This window comes from Puma concolor, chromosome B1 (genome assembly GCF_028749965.1).
Source record: "Puma concolor isolate L17-30 chromosome B1, mPumCon1.1.hap2, whole genome shotgun sequence".
NCBI lineage: Eukaryota > Metazoa > Chordata > Mammalia > Carnivora > Felidae > Puma > Puma concolor.
The window spans coordinates 116374791-116390705 of NC_141670.1; the positions used below are offsets into that span (position 1 = coordinate 116374791).

Genomic DNA, 15915 nt, shown 5'->3' on the forward strand with positions numbered 1-15915 from the left:
TAAGAAATTAAAACACACACACACACACACACACACACACACACACACACACACACACACACAGTATAAGTTTTGCTATCAAAGAGCTCAGTCTGAAAGAACCTAATTTCAACAGAAAATCACCTTCCAATATGGTAGTCCAGTTGACAGAGAAAGGCCTAAGTACTCCAGAACAATGAGGGAACCCCTAGCCCCCAGGGGTGATGTGGAGAAGGGAGACTGTGAGGAAAGCTTCCTGCAGGACCTGCTGTGGGTCAATTCATTTGTGCTTTAAATCACTTCTCTAGGGGCGCCTGGGTGGCGCAGTAGGTTAGGCGTCCGACTTCAGCCCGGTCACGATCTCGCGGTCCGTGGGTTCGGGCCCCGCGTCGGGCTCTGGGCTGATGGCTCAGAGCCTGGAGCCTGTTTCCGATTCTGTGTCTCCCTCTCTCTCTGCCCCTCCCCCGTTCATGCTCTGTCTCTCTCTGTCCCAAAAATAAATAAACGTTGAAAAAAAAAATTTTTTTAAAAAAATAAATCACTTCTCTAAAAAACAAGGTCACCACGTAAAAGAATCTTCCACATTGCTAAACCCAATGAATACTGTGTTCTCCTTGTAATCAACTTTTCAAGAACTTACAACAGAACTAATTACTCCATCCTGCTCTTCTGGTCCTTCTCCTGCCTTGCTGGTTACTCCATAGTCTCCTACTTGATCTTTCAACTCGGTTATTCCCTGGGGTTTGATCTCAGTCTCTCTTCTCTGCCTACAAAATCTCCTTAGATGACAGTAGATTCCCCATAACTTTACATAGCACCAGTCCCATGCTGAAACAGCTCCCACACCGACCGCATCCCTGAATGCAGGTCTCTTGGTCATGGCTGGCTATCTGACATCTGTCTCCATTAGGATGACTAACAGGCAACTCAAACTAACCAATGTCCAAAACAGAACTCTATTCTCTACAACTGTCTCACCCACCAAAAATCTGGGAGTCCTCCTTGACTTCTCCTACTCTCTCATGCCCCTCATCCAACCTAACCATAAGTCTTGTCAATTCAATCTCCATATCTCTCAAATGCATCTGGGGTTCTCCCTCTCTCATACGGCCTCCCACACAGGCTGCATCCCTTCTCGTGCAGTAGCTTAACAACTGATCCTGCTTCTACTCTTGCTCCTTTCCACCTCATTCTCTGCCCAGCAGCCACAGTCTTATAAATGTAGATCAGATCATGCCTGCTCCTTCTTAGATCAAGTCATAAGGCCTTCTCACTGCATTTGCAGTTAGGCCCATACTCCTCACAAAGTCTGCAAGCCCCATCCAACCTGGTTCTGCCGGCTGAGCCACTTCTCCCTCACTGCTGGCTCCTTCCCACCACTTGTGTGACCAAGCACTCTCCTCCCCAGGCTGATGCATATGCCCTTCCCTCTCATCCTTCACAACCCAGTACAAGTCTCACTGCTTCCAACAAACTTTTCCCAACTGTGCTAGAACAGGCTTCCCCAGTCACTCTCCACCATATCACTCTTAAGTTGCCCTTAAAGACCGGCTCTACCTCTGAACTTAACCTTCTTTACTTATTGGTTTTACTTGTTTATCATTGTGCAATCTTTCTTTTCAGCGTCCTTTCCTCTCTCAACGCATAAACTCAAACAATCTCCATTAGGGTAGGAGCCCTGACTGCTATTCACTGAATCTCTAGAATCAAGAATAAAGTCTAGCACCTAGCAAGTGCTCACAACATTGTGTTAAATGTGCTAATCAACTTCAGAAGGAATCAAGGAGGGCTTGGAACTATGTCTCAGCCATCTGTATAGTGTCAGTACATTTATGAAACCCAAAGAAACCTATCTTGAGAATTTGGTGAGAACAGTGGCTTGCCCAATAGCTGGGGAATGTTTTGCTATGAAATCCTCTGCTTTTAGTTATGTTCCCACACAGAAATGCACTCTTCCCTTCCTTCCCCCCTCCCCTCCCATGTCTCCCTCTCTCCTCTCTCCCTCTCACATCGTGCCTGTGTCTTCTTATATTCTAATCTGTTTCTGGCAGACCAATATTTGGTATCAAGTAATAATTTCTGTGATCTAGGTTTTAGAGTGAACTTGCTCCTCAAATTGTTACAATAGGGAACTGAACAAGGGCATACATGAGTAAGCAGCATTATGTATATACACAGGGCAAGGACAAGATGAAGACAATGGTAGATAAACAGGTAGAGAGTGAGGTGACAGATGAGAGGAGTTAAATGTGGGGAGGCACTGGGGCTGAGACCAGGCCAGATGCTTCACACATCCTATGGTATCAGCTCATAAATGCATAGGAACAGTCATCTTTTCTCTAAGCATTATCCTAATAATCTACATGTTTCATTTATAGGCCTAGGCACACCTCCTGGCATTGAAATTCACAAATTTATGTTACAGATAACCTCAGAGAGATGTTCCCCGGTACCATTCAGCCTGTTCACTCTTTCCAGCAAAAGGCACGAGAACCAGTTTTTTCTGGTGCTAAGGCGACACCATGATATAATTAATTCAGTTTTTATACAACACACCAGAATCACTAGATGGCAACTATTAAGGAATTATCCTCAGATTCATGCAGGGTATTTTTGCTTAAAGATAAAATTGGTCACAGCTGCAATTCCCAGTACAGTAGTTGCTAACCACAGATAGCTAAGCATGCGAGACATGGCCAATGCACACAGAGATGTGCTGTTAAGTGCAGAATGTATACCAGATTTCAAAAATTTAGAAACAAATAAATATTCCCAGAATTTTTATATTGACTATAATTGGCAATAGTAAATAGAATATTTTGATCTATTCAGTTAAAGTATGTTCTTAAAGGGGCACCTGGGTGGCTCAATCAGTTGAGCATCTGACTTCAGTTCAGGTCATGATCTCGTGGTCCGTGAGTTCGAGCCCCGCATCGGGCTCTGTGCTGACAGCTCAGAGCCTGGAGCCCGTTTCAGATTCTGTGTCTCCCTCTCTCTGACCCTCCCCCCGTTCACGCTCCGTCTCTCTCTGTCTCAAAAATAAATAAACGTTAAAAAAAAATTTTTTTTTCAAATATGTTCTTAAAATTAATTTCACTTAAAAAAAAACTTTTGTAATGTGGCTGTTGGAAAATTCAAATTATACATGTAGCTATCATGTGTGGCTCATATATATTTCTATTGGCAAACACTGAGTTCTTAGGGGATGGTTACCTCCTGGGGGGCAGGGCAGCACCTTAGTCCCAGGTCTGATCTTTGCCCAGAAACTATTTCATCAGCTCACCCAGGAGAGAGAAGCTCTGATTCATACTAACAAAAGGTGCAACAGGAAACATTTATCTATTAACTTATCAGGGATGGCTATGAGATAGGATAGATACCTTCTGGTACTGGTGAAGGTTACTAGGCCTCTTACATAACTAAGACATCTTCATTCCATGATGGAGATATTGGCAGGGAAGGCAAACTATTAACCAAGAATTGCCTGATGAGGAGAAAATGCAAGCAAAGGAGTCCAGAGTCCTATAGGAGCCCGGCACCCCTAGAGCCGAGGCTCGAGAAGTTCCTAGACTAAGGAGATGAGAGCCCAGAAAAATCTCCTCCCAAAGCATTTTAGAACACAGACCAAAAGCTTCTTTCCTACACATCATTTGAGTTTCTTCCAAACCTTCACATTTAAGATGAAATCAATCCTACTTTTTTTACGCATATATAATTTCCCCCTTAAATTAACAAAGTGACTCCAAATCTCAAAGGGGTACATTCAAAGGAAATGCAAATATGAAAATGTCCTATCTCTGTGGTTTTAAAAGTTTCCATTTTTTAAAATATTTCTACACAAGGCAGTCTCTTCTCCTAGAAACAGTCATATATATATATATATATATATATATATATATATATACATATATATATATATTTATGCCATCCAGCTAATTTTCTACCAATATTTCTTTAAAATTATTTTTAAAAATCTTACATTAGCCCTTATTTCATTTGTTAAAATTTTATTTATGTATTTATTTGAGAGACAGAGAGATGAGAGTGCTTGGGGGAGGGGAAGAAAGAGAGGAAGAGAGAGAGAATCCCAAGCAGGCTCCATGCTGTTATCACAGGGCCCAAATCAAGAACCATGAGATCATTACCTGAGCTGAAACCAAGAGATGGACGCTTAACTGAGCCACCCAGGTGCCCCTTTCATTTTTTAATATAGGAAAATCCCAAGATTTTATTCCTTACACTGCTATGTCTACATTGTACAAAGGAGAGACCCTGACTTTTAAAATTTTATTTATTTATTTATTTATTTATTTATTTATTTATTTATTTATTTAGATGGAGAGGGAGAGTGAACAGGGGAGGCACAGAGAGAGGGGGAGAGAGAGAATCCCAAGCAGGCTCCATGCTGTCAGCACAGAGCCCAACACAGGGCTCAATCTCAAACTGTGAGATCATGACCTGATCCAAAATCAAGAGGCTGAAGCTTAACAGACTGAGCTACCCAGGCTCCCCAGAAGAGACCTTAATTCATGGAAGTTGTCTCCAAATCACAACATAAGATTAGCTATTGGATGATTCCTTTAAAAAACAAAACAAAACTGGGGCGCCTGGGTGGCTCAGTTGGTTAAGCGTCCGATTTCGCTCAGGTCATGATCTCACTGTCCGTGGGTTCGAGCCCCGCGTCGGGCTCTGGGCCGACAGCTCGGAGCCTGGAGCCTGTTTCAGATTCTGTGTCTCCCTCTTTCTCTGACCCTCCCCTGTTCATGCTCTCTCTCTCTCTCTCAAAAATAAATAAATGTTAAAAAAAAATTAAAAAAAAACAAAAACAAAAACAAAACTAATCCCATCCATTATAATCCTTGTTATTTTTTTTAATGTTTATTTTTCAGAGACAGAGAGTGTGCGTGCATGCAAGCAGGGGAGGGGCATAGAAAGAGGGAGACACAGAATCCAAAGCAGGCTCCAGGCTCTGAGCTGTCAGCACACATCCCGACATGGGGCTTGAACTCACAAACCATGAGATTATGACCTGAGCCGAAGCTGGATGCCTAACCGACTGAGCCACTCAGGCGCCCCCCCCCCCCCATTCTTGTTATTTTTAATTCTAGTAATTGATTCTTCGATTCCAAGATATCACCTACTCTGGGGTCCTCTAACCCTCTGGATACTTACTATAGACGATCCAATGAATGATACCATCTTTTATTTAATTTGCTATAGTTTGGGAAGTCCTTGTACAGATATGACCTTGCTCTCAGAGAATTCATAATAAAGTTGCCGGATAAGCAAAGAGCAGATTTAGAAAAAAATTAAAGGACTCTGGAGTCAGAACTCAAGTGATAATCCCCCCCACATTTGGACTATCATCTTACCCCCAAACAAACGCAGAGTGGTGATGACCACCACATGGAGTGCAGAGCCATATTTCTGTCCTGCAACTCTGATGAAAAAGGCCCAGCAAAGTGGCACTACTTGCTCCAGAACCAACAGACTTTTTTTTTGCTGAAACCTTGGTACTGTCACTTTAAATGTTTGCTAGGTTTAAGAATGTACAGAATTATCAAAAGCCCCCAAAGCGGTTAGTTTTGCATGTAAAATATGATAGCCCCCAAAATATAAACACTTGCTATACCTGATGTGCCATAACAATAAATCATGAGATTACACAGCTTTCCCAGTGCTGGCCTAAGGAACAGATCCAAATGCAGATTGTTGTGGTAACTCTATTAGTTTCTCTTTGCTGCTGTAACAAGTTACTACAAATTTGGCGGCTTACATAACACACATTTATTTTCTTACAGTTCTGGAGGTCAGAAGCACAAAATGGGTTGCACTAGGCTAGAATCCAAGTGTGAGCAGGACTGTATTCCTTTTGGGAGGCACTAGGGGAGAATCTATTTCCCTACCTTTTCCAGCTTTGAGAAACTGCATACATTCCTTGGCTAGTGGTCCCCTTCCATCTTCAAGGCCAGCAACGGTCCTTTAAGTTTTTTAAACTCAAAACTGCTAGTTCAGACTCTCTGATTCTGACTCCTGTGCTTCTCTTTTCCACTGGGTCCAACCAAATAATCCAGGCTAATCTCCATGTGGTAACATCAGCTGATTAGCAACTTTAATTCCCCCTTGCCATGTAACATAGTAGATACACAGATCCTGGGGATTAGGATGTGAAACCTTTGAGGGGGGCCATGATTCTGTCGACCACCATCTCCAATACCAATTAGAAGACAGTCAATGAAACCTCACATGTACAAATACTGGCCCCCAATAGAACTTTCAACTATGTTATAACAGGTGAAAGCCTTAAAACTTAAAAAATAAATATCATGGGGCACCTGGGTGGCTCATTCGGTTGGGAGTCCAACTTCAGCTCAGGTCATGATCTCACAGTTCGTGAGTTTGAGCCATCAATTCCTGTGACTTACCACCCAGAGGATTAAACTAGGTCCTGTATTTCAGTATCAGTATTGAAAGATGGTGATGCTTAACTTTCAATACAGTATTGTCAGACATAGTTCTCTAAAAGTTTCCGAGTGTTCAGTCAGGGTTGGTATTGAGTCTGGAAAAGAAGGACATTCTTCCATTCCTGAGATTAGTGCACACGGCTCAGCATGATTTGCAATTTTATGCCTGCTACTCTAATGATATATATTTTTTAATTTTTTAGGTTTATTTATACTTGAGAGAGAGAGGGAGAGAGAGAATCCCAAGCAGGCTCTGCAGTGTCAGTGCAAAGGCCGACGAGGGCCTCGAACCCATGAACTGTGAGATCATGACCTGAGCCAGTCACATGTTCAACCAACTGAGCCACCCAGGTGCCCCTCCATGCTAGATTCTTTAAGTGCAATGGTTCAACTCCACTGCCAAACTGTCTGCTTTCAAAATCTAATTCTGCCTCCTACCAGCTCTGTGACCTTAGGCAAGTTTAACCTCTCTGTCTCAGATGGGGATTCTTAAAACGGGGATAATAATATCGGCCTCAGAGTGTTTGGGGAGAAGTAGAGAAGTTCTAAGTGCTCAGAAAAAACCCTGGCAAATAGTGAGTGCTTTAAGTATTTGGTGAATAAAATTTTAAATGTTCCTGCTTGCTGCTTATAACTTGCCAAACTATATTCCAAGGGAATGTGCTTCTCAGCACTAATCCATTATAGAGGGTATATCATAAACACACACAGATTATATATATATATATATATATATGTATATATAATATATATAAAATTTTATTATATATATTTATATATACTATTATATATATAATAATTATATATTATCATATATTTATTATATATTATTATATATAATATATATATAATTTTTTAACAAAAACAATGCCTTTTTTTGCTATTAAAGTTGGGTAGCTACTGGGGTGGTCATAACTGGACATTAAACAACTTGCTGGACAAATGCAAATCTCAGAAAACAGTAGCAGCTGTGTGAAATAAACCGTCTCAGGGCCTCCTAAAGAAAGACTCACAGCATCGGGGAGGACAGTGGGGTCTGTGATTCTTAATGGCCCTGGGCATTTTCTGGGACAGTGGTGTTCATGGTACAATACTCTTCAGAAGGCTGTGCTCCGTAAGGCACAGCAATTGTGCTACGTTAATGCTACCAGCATCTGCTGAGAGGGCTGGCATATTGTGATTGCTACTTTGAAAGCTTTTCAGCATTCACAGATGATGTTATATAGTTCTTATGAAAGTTCTTGAATTCAATGGCAAATCACAAACAACTTCAATTATTTCATTTTAACCGTGATGAGGAGGAGGAGGGAAGGGTGAAGGATAGGACCCAGACCCTACCAACAGGCATGATGTGATGAATGGCTATTCTATTGCAAAAGAAATAATGCTGGAGCACCTGGGTGCTCAGTCGGTTAAATGTCTGACTTCACCTCGAGTCATGATCTCACGGTTCGTGAATTCAAGCCCAGTGTCAGGCTCTAAGCTGACAGCTCAGAACCTGGAGCCTGCTTCAGATTTTGTGTCTCCCACCCTCCCCTGCTTGTGCTCATGCGCGCTCTCTCTCTCTCAAAAATAAACGTTTAAAGAAGTTTTTAAAAAATAATGAGAAATAATTTGATTTTTAAGGTAACAGAATTGAACCCTTTGTTTTAAAAGTTAGAGATGCAGGTTATATGCAAAAAAAATAAAATAAAATAATGAAAGCTAAGCCACTGAGTATTTACTATGAACCAAGCATTACCCTTGAAGTTTTGCTCACAAAGTTTTATACATCATACAGTCACCTTATTGAAGTAAATATTTTATTCCCTTTTTATAGCCGGGAAATGGAGGTTCATCTGAGAAAGCTGCTCAAGGTCACCTAGTGGCGAGGGGTGGTGTTGGGATTCATGACACCCCACTATCCTCCCTGATGAGTGTGTCTTTCTTTAGGAGGCCACAAGACCATATATTTCACACAGCTGCACTTGTCCAGGTGGGTCTAAGCCTGTGTGTGTTCATCTCTCTGGTGTTACTTCATGACCTGAGGTCAGCTGAGACCAAAGAAGCATCCCAGCAGATGGGGTGGTAAACATACAATCCCGTATCAAAATATCCACTCCCTAAAAACTGCCATATTTCCAAAGCCAGTGAAAAGATTACAAAAAGCCTGGAGGGATATCGGGCAGTGTGGGACATTAGAATCAGCCGGCCCTCCCTTCAAACCCTTGCTCTGTGGTCTTGAGTGTGTTAACATTTCTAAAAATGGCTTCCCTACCTCCACAGTGGAGACAGCACAGTTTCTGTTTTGCAGGGCAGTCTGGAGATGAAGAGAGTGGTTCTAGGGTAGATGAAAAAATGCTATCTCAGAGTATCTGCCATTACTCAACCATCACTATTTTCCCCGATTAGCTCCAGCTTCTGGGTGTGAGGAAGCTTAGAGGACAAGCTCTGTGTCAAAGGCCTGGCTTCAAGTTCAACTACTGCTGCAAGTGTCTTCCGGAGAGGTCTCCACTTGTCTTTGGACATGGGCTGCCATCTAAAGGTATGCCTCCACGGCCCCTCAATTCACTAAGTGGTCCATGATCCAAAACCATATAGTCTTTCTTTGACTGGCATCCCTACCCCTAAATAAAAACTCATTCCTTCTCATTTTCTCTAGGTATTAGATCAGATTACCTACTTAAAGTAATTCCCAGGTTAAGGAAAAGGATCCTTAACTCATCCAGTGAAGTGTATGTTAAGAGTGCCTTCCCAGAATGGTTCTCCTTGGCAAAACAGGCCAAGGAGGCCTCTGACACATGTTGTCACACCTGCCAGGCCAGACGCTCCAGGGTCACGCACGACCCCAGTTCCAAGAGGAGGAGCCAACCCTGAGCAGGCCTCTAGCACATTTCCATCTTGGTCTCTGCAGTTGTCTCTCCATCTCCAGGGCTACCCCTCTCTTCAGCTCCTTCCCAGTTGAGGAACAGCTTTTCAAGAGTTTAATTCGTATCACGTATTTTGCATTTCTAATCATCTTAAAAAGAGGCAAGGGCACCTGGGTGGCTCAGTCGGTTATGCACCGGACTCTTGATCTCAGCTCAGGTCAGGATCTCACAGTTCGTGCGTTCGAGCCCTGCATCAGGCTCTGCGCTGATGGCACAGAAAGCATCCTGTCTCTCCTCTCTGCCCCTCACCTGCTTGTGCATTCTCTGTCTCAAAATAAATAAACTTTAAAAAAGTTTTAAGGAGGTAATTAAATTCCAGGGGTAGACACTTCTCCCCCAATTTTCCATAAATATGATGCCTCCAGTTCCACAGTTTCAATTGGAGAGCAATTTACCTTTGTTCAGACACTCACTGAACACTTTCTTCGTGAAACAAGTACAGCCAAATAAACTTAAGAGTCAAGGATGCCCTAAGGTGGGTACTTCAGCTCCTTCCCAATTCTGCCCAAGGCTAACCCTGACATCTGGGCATCTTTCTTTCCACAGATGAAGTGCATCACTATAAATGAACCTCAGCACAGACAGTACCAGGCAAAGAAGTGACATTCACCTGAAGGGGTCCTTCCAGAATCTTTCACCTGATTTGACTTTTAGTACCTGGCTTTCTTTTCAGACACTTTGGCTTTGAATTTGTTACCTCCTCTTTAACAATTTTAATATGTTGTTTTATTCTTTTTTAACAGTACAACACTCAATCCACTTAATGCTTCTTTTTAAAAAAATCTAAGAATGTGCCAAATTTGGTTTGAAAGTTTTAAGTGCCATGATTAAACTACGAAACAAAATTGTAAAGCTGAATCTTAAATTGTCAGCAAATCATCAAGTTAGGGTTTGGTAGCAGGGAAAACTAACCAGCAAATAACAGATTACCCTATTTATATTTTCATCCTAGAAAAGTCATGGATAGAAATTAGAACTGATCTGAGTTTCTGTATGAAAAGGCTAAATTGGGGGCGCCTGGGTGGCTCAGTCGGTTAAGCATCCGACTTCGGCTCAGGTCATGATCTCACGGTCCGTGGGTTCGAGCCCCGCGTCGGGCTCTGTGCTGACAGCTCAGAGCCTGGAGCCTGCTTCAGATTCTGTGTCTCCCTCTCTCTCTGACCCTCCCCCGTTCATGCTCTGTCTCTCTCTGTCTCAAAAATAAATAAAAAATAAAACATTAAAAAAAAAAGAAAAGGCTAAATTGAACACTATGCATAATCTAACATCCTTTATTAAAACCATAAGAACAGAGTAACTGGCATTGGAAATGCAAATGTAAACCCACAGCAAAATTTAAATGCTGACTCCAGGTAGCAAAGAGGGTATGATAGAATAATAAAACATGAGAATGCATAAATGAAGAAATGCTTTATACCTATAATGAAAATTAGCTAGTGGAAATTTATTGCCCTTTCGTTAAATCAACCCAAAAATGTGTTACCAATGATATGCTTTTCAAGAGATCAAACAACAAACACATAAGGTTTTTTAAAAGGTGACCTATTTAAAAGTGATGGTGCTTAGTCTTAAAGCTAGTGTAGTGATAAATCTGCTAAATGCAACGACTGAAAGTTTTAACTTGGTCATCCTACTGGGAATGGAGGAGGCAAATTGTAGAAGCAGAATTTCTTCCAGAGAGCTACCAGGCAAAATTAGCACTGCTCCATTCTGCTATATTTCCCCACAAAACTTTAGCTTTACAGCGAACAACAAAATACAAGCCCAAATAGCTCTTTAAGAAAGCCTGTGTGTTCTGTTTTCATCAGATAAATCCCTTGCGTAATGAGCTACTGACCTATTGTGCAGCTCCACAGAGAATGTTGATCCTATTGCTGAAATCTTATGAGAAACACTAAAGGAACACAGAAACTAAAACTCTTAAATTTTAAAGAGAGAGGAGAAAGTTTTCTAATTCTGAATATCATTAAAAAAAAGGCAGCTAAATTGAACATTATAATTCACTTTTTAAAATGCAAAATGACTAAAGTGATCATGGATTATATACTCATAGACATAGCTAGAAGGATACTTAATGCAGAGTTGCTTAAAATAGTAAAAACTGGAAGCAAACTAACTGTCCAAAAATAGGCGATTGGTTCAGCTGGGATGCAGCCATATAATAGAAAATTATAAAAGCTGCTGTAAGAGTATTTTAGTGATAAAGACGTCCATATTTGAAGGAAAAAAGCAAGTTAGAAAATAAGGTATAGGGAACAAACTCAGTTTTGTAGAGAATGACTTTCTAGCAGTGCAACTTCAGGAAAGTTATAATCAGTGTTCTCAATACACATTAGCTCTTTGTGTTATATGTTCACAGGGTGAAAAAATTTGAAGATATAGTATTAAGTGATTTTCTGAGTGATGGCTGGTTTGTTTATCTGTACTTTTAAAGTTACATAAGTAATATACTTATCATATGGGGGAAATTTAAATAAATTGGAATATTCTCACACAGAAATCATCTTCTTAAAAACCTACCATAGAGCTTTGCTCACAGTAAATAAGCCTTGGTTGAGTTGAATTTACCCTTCAGATTTCATTTAAAACAGTTTGCTCTGGGGTTCACTTAAAATTACTTAATTTAACAGCCAAACTTGCCTATAATATTTTTATTGGACAAAGGAAGGCATACTTGCATTGTTCAGCCTCTTACGAATTTATGAGCCCCATTTCAGGACTCATTAGAAAGCCACTGGATCTTGCTATTACCAGTGGGAGGCAGCCTATGGGAGCCTAGTCTCTTTCTGTTTCCTCCCCATTCCCCACTGTCTCCTCTTTTTTGGCTCCTTCTTTCCCCCTCTATTTTCAAAGCCAAGGGATGCTCTGTACTGACTGTAAGCTTCAAGGACAGTTACAAAATCTCCTTCGTGTTAGCATCACCAGTACCTAGCACAGTGACTGGAATAGAGTATCTGTTCACTAAATGTTCACCAACTGAATGAAGTGAATAAATGTCTGACAGTTCAGGTTAGAGGCTTCAATTCCCCCATAAGATAGCCAGATAAAGGTACGTAGGCTACTCTAGTCTGAAACTGTCTAGTAATTGTCAACCCCCCTCCCCCCAAAACAAAACTCCCTTCAAAGTGTCACTTCTTTAAAAAAGAAAAAGTCCAGGGGCACCTGGGTGGCTCAGTTGGTTAAGCCATGGACTCTTGATTTCCACTTGGGTCATTATCTCACGGTTCGGTTCGCGAGTTCCAGCCCCACATTGGACTGTGCACTGACAGTGTGGAGCCTGCTTAGGATTCTCTCTCTCCCTGCCCCTCCCCATCTCATGCTATCTCTCTCTCTCTCTCAAAATAAATAAACAAAAAAATAAGAAAAAGTTCTCATTTGTATTCTATTGTCTATTTTAATAGATGTAAGATTATTTTTATTTTCCCCTATATATTGTTTAAAGTATCTGGAAAATCCCAGTTTAAGTAACTTGCTCAAATAGGGAGAGTCAGGTTACCACCCATATAGCCTCAGGTCTCCTGGATTCCAAAGCCCAAGACCATTCTACATCATGTGGTGTGAAAAATTCCCCCTGACCTTTGACCCTAAAAGCCGTTTTAGATATGGTTAAGAACAAACGTTTTCAATATCACCCAAGTAAATACTTCCTATCCCTCCAAATACTTCCCAGGGCTTTATAAAATCCCAGAAGAGAAACGGAGACCAGGAGGCAGCAGCCCAAAGGTGTCCAGTGTTTCCCTCCAGGTTTATAAGTCAACCAGCTTTACTTAAAAATGAAAACTAAAGAAACCAAATTAAATATTAACTCGCAAAACAACACTTCAACCAGAAGACTACCCTGAAGTAAGGCTAGCAGCAAACTAAGGAAAGGACCATGAGAATTTTGCACTGCTTATTTGGGGGTGGGGGGGGGGGGGGAGTTAAGAGTAAAGTTAGAGTTTTCCACACGTCCAGTCTTCCTCCAAATTCTAGGTTTGTCAGTTTCAGCCGTTGCTCTGGCTCTGTTTAAACAGTGAACAAGCAATTCCCCTGAAATGGGGTGGCAACCAAAACCTGTCAGGTATCCACAATGAAAGGTTTAGCTTCCTGAAGATCTGAGGAACTTGCCAAAGGATTTCTCACGCTAGACCACAGCCCACCAAGTTTACTGAGCAGGAAATTCTGTGGCAATTCACTGGTTATCACCCAATCCAGCACTCAAACACACTATTATTTATACATAAAGTCACAATTTGTTGGGGTCTGAGTTGTGCCATACATTATGACAGGTCTTTCTTGCTTTAACCCTCATTATTCTCATCTGTAGTTATAGTCCCATTTTACTGCTTCAGAGTGTTTAATGTGACTGGGAACCCACCGTTAGTAGAGGAGACTACGAGCGACACCAACGATCTGAAAAGTTCAAATTCAAAATCCACACCCAACCTGGGGTCACTAAACAGTTGAATGTCTTCAAAATTTAGCATAAACGTCAAAACGTTTTGAGGTCATATTAGAGCAAGCAAGATGAAACAGAAGAATGGCCAAGACTGATGAACAGAAAGAAAAGACTGCAGAACATTTGAGTTGTTTCAAGGGGTCGCCGCGGGTTATTGACGACGATCCGTATCTCGGAGAGGTAGACGCGTCCACTCCCACCCATCTGCGCTGAGAAACCTACCCTCCCTTTCCTTAAGCCAAGTAACTCGGGAATGCCAACCGTTGAAAGGCTTCAGGGAGGGCAGCCCAGGGCTGGACTGTTACTGTCCACACGTCGTCAGTAAGTGGCTCTCAGAAAAGAACAAGACAGTCCCTCCTCCACCTCCTGAACTTCAGTCCTGCCCTCCGGAGTGGTTCTGGACAATGCACGGTTTAATCTGTGTCCTTTCAACGCCAGGACCGAGTTACCCGAAATGGTTGCAAATGAATGAGACGAATGCTCAGAGCTGGGAGACTCGGCCACACACGCACCCCCTAGCAGGCAAAACCTGGAGAAGGATGCCCTGGGGCGGGGCGCGCGGGGGCCGAATTAGAGCCACGTCCGCGTTCGCCATCCACCTTCCCCCTCCCCGCGCCGCGTCCGTCGCGCGGCTTCTCAGCCCGGTCTCCTCCCCCGGCCCCTCCGGGCGCTCCTCACCCGCTCTCAGCCTGGGGCTCCCGACGCTCCCGGCCGAAGGCGGCGGCTCCCGGGCGGGATCGGCCAGGGGACGGAGCCCGCTGCCGCAGCCACCCCCGGACCGAAGCCGCTAGAAAGTTTGCTCGGGGTCTCTCGCCGTGCGCGCCGCGGCCCCGCCGAGGAAGCCGCTCTCCGGTTCCCTCCCGCGGCCGCCGCCCCCGAGGCCGCTCCCGGCGGCGCTGCAGCACGGGGCCGGGCTCGGCGGCCGAGGACGGCTCCGTGCGCGCCGAGGGCGGGGTCTCCCCGCCCGCTCGGCCCGCGGCGCGGCGCGGCGCGGCGCTCGGTGTTTACCGCGGCCCGGCGGCCCGCTCTCCCCGCCCGCCGCCCTGCGCGCTCCTGACATCATTCATTCTCTCACACCCTCGCCCGCCCACTCCATTTCCAAACAGTGACTCACCCGCGGCCCGGTGGTGGCAGCGGCCGTTCCCGCTGCTGTGGCTCTCCAGGCGCAGAGCGGAGCTCGAAAAACCGGTGCGACTTCTTAAGAAGAAAACCCCAGCCGACCCTCCCCTCTCTCAACCATTAAAGGTGCTGGGAAGGAGGGGCTTGGCAGGCACGGCCGATTGGCTCCGGGCGGAAAGCCTGAGGGCCCGGAGCAGACCTCCTTGAGCGGTGACAGAGATCAATCTGGGAAAGTTCTTTGGGTGCCGCTCCCAGCAACTTTTAAGGATGGGGCGGGGAAGGGATTCTCCCACCCCGTGCCTCGCCTTCTTCAGGAACTGCTTCCTGACGTGGGTGTGAGTGGGCTTGGGGACGTCAGCGGTTATTCGAAGGGTTGGTGCCCGGGCCTAGGTCGAAGAAGTGGGTTTCCAAACCTCGCAAGGTTGCCTGGCTGTGTCAGTAATAGGTCCGCTCGGTGGCCAACTCTAGGTGTGAGCTGGAAGGGTGCTCCAAGTTAATGAGGCTAATAATACTTTCCCCTCGGTGACTAACCGCCGTGTCATCTGTCCTGTTAATTGATTTGCTTCTCTTTAAGGACAAGAGACCGTAACCAAAATAAACATTGAGTAGTTCTTTGCTCAAGTGAGCGCTGCGCTCTTCCGCAGCTTTTGGAGCACAAGGCGGCCCAGTGGTTTCCTTGATGAGCTCAGCAGATATGTTTTTAGAAGGGGTGTTGCCTTCTTAAAAATGGTCAAGGCTCTACGTTTCTTGGAGTTGCTATTCATACACCTGCTGGGCAGTTTTCAAAGTAAACAATGGCAGTCTCAGAGTCTAAATAGGATGAATTAGAATTGGCCAAATCTTCATTGAATTTAAATGACAAATATTTTATGTTCATTTCTACTTCTGGACAGGGTAATTATGTTTAGAATTTGCATTGCCTTATGGGTGATTACATATAATCAACCAAAATAATCCAGAGGCATCTCTAGGTGCCCATTGCAGAAATCATGTAGGGAAACAATCA

The 15915-nt window shown here is 43.6% G+C and overlaps 1 protein-coding gene across 6 annotated transcripts in view; it reads right to left on the reverse strand.

Moving 5' to 3' along the window:
- SGMS2 (sphingomyelin synthase 2) overlaps positions 1-15915 on the reverse strand; it is a 172974-nt gene that overhangs the window by 71425 nt on the left and 85634 nt on the right. For 3 of the 6 annotated variants that reach the window (XM_086704443.1, XM_086704445.1, XM_086704449.1), the window contains exon 1: positions 14905-15470. The exons of 1 other annotated variant lie outside the window; for it this stretch is intronic. The gene's annotated coding sequence lies outside the window, so the exon portion shown is untranslated. Of the gene's footprint in view, positions 1-14468; positions 14871-14904; positions 15471-15915 lie in introns of those variants that run through there. 2 more of the 6 variants (XM_025921874.2, XM_086704444.1) reach the window with 1 other exon arrangement.